Genomic DNA, 10,102 nt, shown 5'->3' on the forward strand with positions numbered 1-10,102 from the left:
GGCAGCCCTTCACCTGGACACACATTCGGTTAACAAGACATCAGATTCCTCAGCCAGGATCGTCCTTCTAACGCCTCTACCTTGTTCAGTGCTCCCGACCGTGAGACATCCTACCGCGTTGATTAAACTTTAACCAATATGCAGCTGGCACTAAAAACTGGATCTTTTTTCTTGGCTGTACGCTTAGATTAACATTTCCGAGTCACTTGCTTTTCATTCGAATCCGCAGAGCTCTGTTATCCAGACTCCAGTTAGCAACCTGAACCCACCCAGCCAGAACGATGGCGACGGAACCTGAGTCCGAGCGACTAAGAATACAATGGAAATGAAGGAATGTCATTGGCGACCTGTTTTTGGAGAAAAGATGGAGTTTGACTTTTAACAATGTAGGACATCGCGGTGGCAAATTTCACAATCTGAGTCTATTCAGACCCCGCTGCCGGTCCCTTCCTATCGTCGAATGTGCTGGATTATCTTTGAAATGCTTTATGTCACAGCATTTAAAAGCTAATCCCAACGATAAAAATGATACAAAGATATAAAGAGGTAAGGTTAAAAAAATTATTGTTTCCGAGTTTATTGCATTGCGTAAGATGTCTTGTATTGCCGTTCATTGTGTACGTTTTATTTTCAGGAGTACCTTGCTTGGTATACAATTACAAAATCAGCACAGCATCCCCCCTCTAGTGTTACTGCGGATGCTGCATTCGCATTAGTACCGCCAATGTTGCCTTTTGATGAGAATATTTGTACAGATTTTTTTCGTTATTATATGACTGTTATTATATGACATTCTAAAATGTCTACGTTAAAGGCGAATCCTGAATCCAAGAGCTTGTTTAGGTGTTGGAGGAAAGTCACTTCAACCCAGGCATTTCCCCCCCCCCCCCCCCCAAATGACGTTTCTGAACAGCTCTGAGTTGTCAACCTAGAAACCAAACCAATGAGAGAAGAGAAGGGGCAGGTCCGGGGATGGGAACGTTGCAACTGGGACCGAGGAAAGGTCAAAGCTAGGATTAAGCGCCGTGTCTTCAGATACCGAACACTACTAGCACCTTACAAAACGTAACGCACATGGCATCAGGCACACTAGCCAGTGCACCACAGTTTACAGATTGCAGCATTATTTTTTTTCCGGAATACCCCTTTTTTCCATTGTCTAAATAGCTTTCCTGCAAAACACGTGAAATAATGGGCACTAAACATAGTATTCTGTAACCTGAAATCATTGTTATACCTACGTGGGATTAATACAGGTTTGATTATATCATCAGTTCTATGCTGATAAGATCGATGCATGTAGGTCAAACTCGGGAAAAACGAATTTACGCCAACAAGAACCTACACTTCCCGATTCATTTAGATTTGTGCAGTGGTTTTGTTCTGTGACAAAACTGCTATCTTGCGACTCGTCCTGAGCTCTGTTTGAACTCGGCAATATCACATGACCAAGGCTGCTTTGCGGTGAGTGAAATTTGAACAGGTCAGCTCGGGTTTTGTCAGTACTCTATTATTTGACATGGATTTCAGTAAGATGTCTATATCCTGACATCACATCTTTGAAATTGTTATTATTTTAACGGTCCGTTTACATCCCCAAGAGGCAAAGGCGTAATAAGATAAGGGAGATGATGACACCAACTTGAAGCAGTGGTTAGATTGCAGGTACTTCCAGAAGATGCAGTCGCAGTCAAGCAGTAACTGCTGACAAGCAAAGATCCAGAGGCTAGGAATCTGAAATAAAATCTGGACATGCCCAGCAAGTCAAGCAGCGTTTTGTGGAGTAAGATACAGTTAATATTTTATTCGATGATTGTTAATTAGCACTAGTAATGTCAGCAATTAAATATGTTTTAAGTTACAGAGAACAGTAATTATTGCTTTCCATGGAGGTAGCTGCCTTTTACTGCAGTAATTCATCCATTGCCCCATGAAAAAATTTAACTATCTGCAGAATGTAATCAGTGTACTAAACTACTTTCCTATTCAATGATAAAACCTCACTATATACCTTTCAGAATCTGCCGCTCTGCAGCAGTAAGTTACGCACTCGTTTGAAAAACTTTCCATTCGCCAAGCAACGTCCTCACAAAGTGTACCACAGACTCTGAAACATATTCTTATAAAATAAGTTTATATTGCGTTTTTATCTGGGGTAGATATACGTTTGTAGTTTGGCAAATATAAACTAAATATTGTATGCATCAGAACTGAAAGTCAGATATTTTTAAGGTTAGTGATACACTTGAGAGAGTAGTTATGCTGCCTGTAGAAGAGAAATTATATATCAGTATTTAATAATGGATTAGAGTCTTAAGGATTACAAGCAGATTTCAGGGTTCAATCAAATAAGTTATTATTAAAGTGTCTGGCTTGATTTTATTGAAATAATTTATTGGTAAGTTAGCTCCTTTTGATTTTATTGGTGAATAGAGCAAGCAGTGGGACAGGGCAAAATTAGTATATGCTTTCATAACTTAATGTCGTACAAACTTAGTCTCCTCAAACTAGGCAATTAACTAGTACCATAGGAAATAATTTAAAATTCACATCCTCAACAGAACACTAATTTTTGAAGTGTCATCGAGAAGCTGTCTCCATATAGTAGCAAGGAAAGTTTCTAAACAACACTGGCAGGCAAGAATGATGTTATAGGCAATAGAACAGACTAACTTCTCTGCTTGGAGTGGTGAGAGGCAAAAAAAGAAAATTCATTTCATTTTGTTTCTAGAGATTATAATGTAAACAATTAAATTACTGATGTGATTTAATTTTATCATTGATCAATTTTGGTTGTCTTTTAATGGTTATAAGTTTCTGGTAGCTGAACTTGTATTACATGTGTTTTAATGCATGTTTTAATCCATGCATCTTTGCTTTTACAAAGTAGAAAATATTTTGCTATGATTTTGTAAGATTGGCTTAGTGATGTCACAAAGTAATGTTACATTGTTTGCTATGTAGCACTTTGAGTTTTCTTTCAAGGTTCTTACTTCAAGCTTATGGGTAAAGGCAGTTTCTAAAATATAATTAATCTCTATCTCTGTCAACTGAAATTCAGATACTTGTATTTTGAAAGAAAATGTCACTTTATCCACCTTACATCTGACTCCTTCAATATGTGGTGTAGATGTGATATCCTTTTGCTAAGGCAGACCTTCAGGATTGAGGATGATTTGCATTAATCTTTGTTTTGTGGGATCTGAGGCGGCTGATGCAGTCAATATGGTAATCAAAAGCTCCTCCACATTTGAGGCAAGAGATGCTTGATGCAGTAAGCAAATGGCTTTATTCACTACTTCCATCATTTATACAGGGTTCTGTGAGATCTCAATGTATGGTCTCAAGGTTCGCAATGACATCACAAATGCTTCTTCTGCAGGGAAATTGTCATGGGCAGGGATTAACCAGAATCAAGTGGTTTTACATTTTTGAAAGAGCCTTTAAGTATCCATGTACCTGTCCAAATTCCTGTTAAACATTAAAATCAAGCTTGCATGGCAATTGCATTGCATGTGCTGGCAATTCGTTCCACTCTCTTATGAGCCCCTGAGTGAAGAAGTTTCCACTCATGTTCTCCATAAACTTTTCTCTTTTCACCCTTAAACTATGACCTCTGGTTGTAGTCCCACCCAACCTCTGAGGAAAAAGCCTGCTTGCATTTACACACCTCACAATTTTGTTTACCACTATCAAATCTCCTCTTAATCTTCTACATTCCAAGGAATAAAGTCCTTGAAAATCATCTTTGATAAATATCTTTTAAAATAATTAAACTGTGCCATCAGATGATATTTCTCAGTTTTCTTTAGTTTTAAGTCTCTGTTCTGTTATAAAGATTGAGCAACCTGAATGAACTGATCAGACTAAATAATTGAGAATGATATAATATACAGGAGGGCAATATCTCCTCTTGCAAATGCCATTACCCAAATTGTGCTTCATTCCTTCTGCTTGAGGCTGGGCAGGGCCCTTCACAGCAATATTATCCTGATTGACCTTTAGCTAAATGTTCAGCTCATTATTTTCTCCATCATCCAAGGCAACATCTTCTTATCTTCATAAAATTACTCATTTCCATATTGCCTCCATTCACTTGCTACTGAAACAGTCACCATCATCTATACCACATCTGAGCTTATCTATTACAAAGATCTCCTGCCAGCCTCCTATCATACATGAAATGTCACGTTCAGCTAATTCAAAACTCATTTGATTAAATCTGAGCATATTTCTCTCATCACCATTTGAGCTCAGTTATCTATGTGGGCTGTGGCAGAACAGTGCAAGTACTTTAAAATTTTCATTATTATTTTCAAAGTTTAAAATATATTTATTATAAAAGCACACACAATTGTCACCATAAACAACTCTGAGATTCATTTTCATGTGGGCATACATGGTAAATTCAGGAAGGAATGAAAGACAGCACCCAACAGGACAAACAACCAGTGTGCAAAGGCAACAAACTGTGCAAGTATGAAAAATAAAACAATTATATGCAATAAATATTGAGCACATGAAATACAGGGTCCTTGAAAATTTCTCCATAGGTTGTGGGAACAGTTCAGTGATGGGGCAAGTAGTTATCACCTCTGATTCAAGAGTCTGATTGTTGAAGAATAATTGTTCCTGAACCTGGATGGTGGGCGGTCTTTGATGATGGTTGCTGGTTTCCTGCGACAGTGCTCCATGTAGATGTGTTCAGTGTTAGTGTGAACTTTACCCATGAGGTAATAGGCCATATCTACCACTTTGTGTAGGATTTTGCATTCAAGAGCATTGGTGTTTCCATGATGCAACCAGTTAGTAAACTCTCCACCACACATCTATAGAAGTTTGTCAAAGTTTTGGATGTCATGCCGAATCTTCACAAACTTCTAATGACGTAGAGGCACTGTTATGCTTTCTTCATAATTTCACTAACATGCTGAGCCCAGGATAGATCCCCTGAAATGATAACACCAAGGAATTTAAAATTGCTGACCCTTTCCACCTCTGATCCCTCGATGAGGACTGCCTCATGAACCTCTGATTTCCTTCCCCTGAAGTCAATAATCAGCTGCTTGGTCTTGAGTGAGAGATTGTTTTTATGGCAGCATTCAGCCAGATTTTGCCTCCTCTATGCTGATTTGTCACAATCTTTGCTTTGACCAACAACAGTGGTGTTATCAACAAATTTAAATATAATATTGGAGCTGTAGTTAGCCTCAGAGTCATAAGCATTAAGCAAGTAGAGCAGTGGGCATAGCACACAGCTTTGTAGTGCACCTGTGCTGGTGAAGATTGTGGAGGAGAAGTTGCCTATCCAAACTGATTGGGGTCTGCAAGTGAGGAAGTCAAAGATCCATTTGCACAAGAAGGTATTGAGAGCAAGGTTTTGAAGCTCATTGATTTGTTTTGAGGGGATAATAGTGTTAAATACAAAGCTGTGACCGATAAAGAACACCCTGATGTATGCACAAAATACTCTGCAGATGCTGGGGTCAAAGCCACATGTACAACACGCTGGAGGAACTCAGCAGGTCAGGCAGCATCCGTGGAAATGAGCAGTCAACGTTTTGGGCCAAGACCCTTCGTCAGGACTGAAAAGGGACGGGGCAGGGGCCCTATTAAGAAGGTGGGGGGAGGGTGGGAAGGAGAAGGCTGGTAGGTGCCAGGTGAAAAACCAGTAAGAGGAAAGATCAAGTGGTGGGGGAGGGGAAGCAGGGAGGGGATAGGCAGGAAAGGTGAAGAAGGAATGTAAGGGGAAAGCAATATGAGTAGTAGAAGAAGGCAGAATCATGAGGGAGGTGACAGGCAGCTGGAGGAGGAGGCAGAGTGAAACTGGGATGGGGGAAGGGAGGGGGAGGGAATTACCGGAAGTTGGAGAATTCAATGTTCATGCGAAATAATGTATACACCTTTCCTGTCCAGATATTCCAGGATTAAGGGAAGTGCCAATGATATGGCATCTGCATTAGACCTCTGCGGCTGGTAATCAAGTTGAAGTGGATCCAAGTTGCTTCTCAGGCATCAGTTAATATATGTCATCACCAGCTTCATCACAGTTGTTGTACAGTAAGTGCAACTGGATGATAGTCATTGAGGCAGGTTACTACCCTGTTCAAATCCCTCCTTTCACTCCTTCTATAATCATTGACTTCCTCCAGCTCTTTATTGACAGTGAGTTCACTGTGCTTCAGCACTCCTGGTCAATTCATGTCTCTTTTGTTCTCTCTTTTTCTCCTGCCCTCACTCTTTCTCTCTCCCACTGGTTAGGTTTCTAACTCCAGAAACTACTCAAAAGGAAAACACACGAGCTGGGACATGTTTTGTCTTCTTTGATTTTACTTTAGTGAGGTGCTCACATATGACATGTTGATGTAATGACATATGTCATTCATGTACTACTTGAATTATCCCACAATGAATTATCTAACCCAATAAATAAGGCTTAATCAAGCAGTATATTCACAATATTATTCAAATACTACTGAAATATTAAATACATTACATTCCTTCCTGCTTAGCTATAAACTCCAACTCAAAATAAATCGTATCTCAACTCAAAATAGATTGTATCTCAACTCAAATATGTAATGTCTTGTTCTCTAGTTATGTGAGGGCTTCCATCAGTCAGAATTGACCATGGATATTGTGTCCTAGCTGTCTAGATTTGCGAGGCTGGGCAGTACAATATGCAGAAGCAAGCTGTTGCCCATGTAGCTATCTACCTCCCTCCACACATCTAATAAACCCAAAGAAATGGCAGAGACCGATACTGTTTGGTACCAGCAGTGTCACAGGAGTGGCCAATCAACATTGAACTCGATGTAAGATTGCCTTAGGGACTCCAGATTGTTCCCAAAGTCTTCCCCATGAGTGGGTATAGTTGCAAGTAAACAGACATTGGGATCAGAGATTCCCTTCTCACCAACCATACCTAATGAGCCCCATCTGCCCAAAGGTGCCTCTGTGTGTGTGTGTCTATATATATAGAGACACACACAATGAGACACCTTAGATATTTCATATAAAATTTGCTTTACATGTCTATTTTTCGTCTTCTGCATTAGTGTGTCAGTGGAAATGAGAAAATGTTAGATTTCCAAACAATTATTTTCCAAAAAATTAAATGTTACAGAGTAATTTTTGTACTTTGTTAAAGAAAGTAATCAAATTGGGTAAAGGACAACCAAACTAAAAGGTGAGCTGATGTGACAGTTTAATCCTTGAATCATCAATCCTTATGCCATGGCAAGAGTGAGCATAGCAACAAGACAAAAGGTGGTCATCTTGCATCAGCAAGGTCTCTCCCAAGCAGAAATCTTGTGCTAGACAGGAGGTTCAAGAAGTGCTGTCCAAGCTCTTCTGAAGAAGCACAAAGAAATGAGGAAGATTGAGGACCAGAAACATAGTGGTCAGCCATGAACACTGATCACAGCAGATGAGAGACACATTAAAATGGCATGTCTTCTAAATAGGAAGAAGTCCAACGCTACACTCAGCTGTAAATCAACAGAAACTACTGGAACTCAAGCAGACTCCTCCTGTCAGAAATCTTGGCAGAAGTGGTCTTCATGAAAGTGTTGCTTCCAACAAATCATTCCTCCAAAGTAGAAACAAAGCCAAGAGACTCGCCTACGCACAAAAACATAAGGACTGGGGCACTGAACAATGGCAGCAAGTGCTCTGGACTGATGAGTCAGAATTTGAAATTTTTGGCTCAAACAGGAAGCAGTTCGTCCATAGTAGGTTGAGTATCTGCAGCCAACCTTGAAGCACAACTGTGGTTCCCCGCAAGCTTTGGGCTGCACTTCCGCAAGTGGAGTTGGTGATTTGGTCAAAATTAATGGAATCCTAAATGCTAGGTAGTACAAGCAGATTCTTATTCATCACACAATACTATCAGGGAGGAGTCTGATCAGATCCAACTTCATCTGCTGCAGGACCATAACCCCAAATGCACAGCCAAGGACATAAAGAACTATTTTCAGTGAAAAGGAGTTCTTCAACAGATGGTATGTTCTCCACAGAGCCCTGATCATAATATCATTGAGGTTGTCTGGGATTACCTGACGAGACAGATGTAAGCGAGACAGCCAAATTCTGTAGAACTATTGCAAGTTCTCCAAGATGGAATAACCTACTGCACAATTTTCTTTAAAAAATACACATGAGTGTCCCTAAGAGAACTGATGCAGTTTTCAAGGCAAAAAATAGTCACATCAAATATTGATTTGATTTAGTTTGTTACTCTTTGCTGCTCTTTTAAATAAATGATTTGATATTTAGAAACTTTTCATTTCATTATTTTTAAAAGCGTCTTCACTTTCCATAATTCTTACATGTGCCTAAGACTTTTGCATTGTACTGTATGTTAAAAATATATATATAGAGAGTGTACTATATAATACAACTATTGTCCCATTCAAGCCTCAAGATTTAATTGCTGTGGAAGATTTTTTACACTTATGGGATAAAATCTTCCCTGACGGGGGAAGTGGGGGTGTGGGTGGTCACTCTGTTTAGTAGCTGAGAGTTGTGTCTGTGATACAATCTCAGGTTCTGGGGCCTCCTCCAGGGTAGTTGTAGGAGTTGACTCTGGGACTGCTTGAAGTGGGTCTGACAGCTCTGAATATCTTTCTTCTCTTACATTTGACTGCTTTCTTCGACTGATAAATGTGTCATTTCCTGATGACATCAGATGCAACGTCCCCTGTTCTGGACACCAGTCCTTGCAAAGAGGCTTCTCAACACATCAACAGTGTGCACAGCTGGAGCAGAGGCAATTGGGAACACTTCTGGCCACTTTGTAGCTGTATCCACTACTACTAAGGAATTTGTAGCCATAAATGGCCTGGCAGAATCCACATGAACTCTATGCCATGGCAATGCAGGCCATTCCCCGGAATGGGGCGACATTGTTTTTGGTACCTTTTGGATGTCTTGGCATTCTCAACAGCAAACGGCCTGCTGATCTAAAAAGAGTCCAACAGACAGAACTTTGCTCCAATGATTTCATTTTCACCACACCCAGTTGACCGGCATGTAGCTCCTCCAACACTTTAGCTCTCAGCTTGGATGGCACAACAACTCTCAGTAATGCAACTCCCGTCAAGGGCAGGTTCATCCTGGCGCTGGCAAAAATGGGAGAACTGGGAATTCTGATGCAGATCCAGCCAATCTGAGTTGCCTGAGACAAAGCGGGGTTTTTTCTGGTTTCCCTTTTGATCATCTCAGCCATAATTTTCATTATTTCTCATTTTGCATTAGGAAGAATATGTCAAGAGGAGTGTACTTTTTTGTAAATTTTTCAGGTATTTCCTTTTCCAAGGGTAGACAGGACAATCCAACAGCAGTTCCATGATTAGTTGTCCTCTTGAATTTTAATCTTGCATTGTGTCCCCCAAGAAATGGAGCCCATATTTGCATCTGCGCTGCTGCTATTAGTGGAACATCCTTCTGTAAATTGAAAATGGGCACCAGTGATAATCACTGATGATGGTAAACTCACTCTCGTAAAAGTACTAGTTGAAATGTTTTACACCCCAAACCAGACTGAAGGTCTCTCTGTCAATCTGTTGCATAATTTTTCTCTGCAGCAGTAAGGAAACGTGATGCAAAGGAAATGGAGTGTTCACTTCCATCACTCATAACCTGTAACATGACTGCACCTATTCCATAAGGTGAGGAATCACAGGCAAACTTCACTGGATTGTGGGTCATACAGTGTAGGTACGGTGTCTGACATCTTACCTTCACTTTATGGAAAGCCACCTCACACTACTGTGTCCATTGCCATTTGTTCCTGATTACTATAATGAGTTCAAGAGATGGAGCACAGCAGCCAGGTTTGACAGAAGCCAGTTATAGTAATTGACAAATCCTAAGAAAGACTGCAACTGCAATAACTTTGACCCTGGCATCCACCGCCGCTGAATTTTCTCAGCACTCTTGTGTAAACCTTGTGCATCAATAATGCTTGTTTTAAAGAATTTACACTTGTTGCGTCGTATTCTGGGACCATAATATTCTAAACTTTCTAAAACTGTCTTGAGATGTTGGAGATGTTACTTGTCATCCTTACAATGATGCCATCCTGTGAACACTGGCTGCC

Source organism: Hypanus sabinus, chromosome 7 (genome assembly GCF_030144855.1).
Source record: "Hypanus sabinus isolate sHypSab1 chromosome 7, sHypSab1.hap1, whole genome shotgun sequence".
NCBI lineage: Eukaryota > Metazoa > Chordata > Chondrichthyes > Myliobatiformes > Dasyatidae > Hypanus > Hypanus sabinus.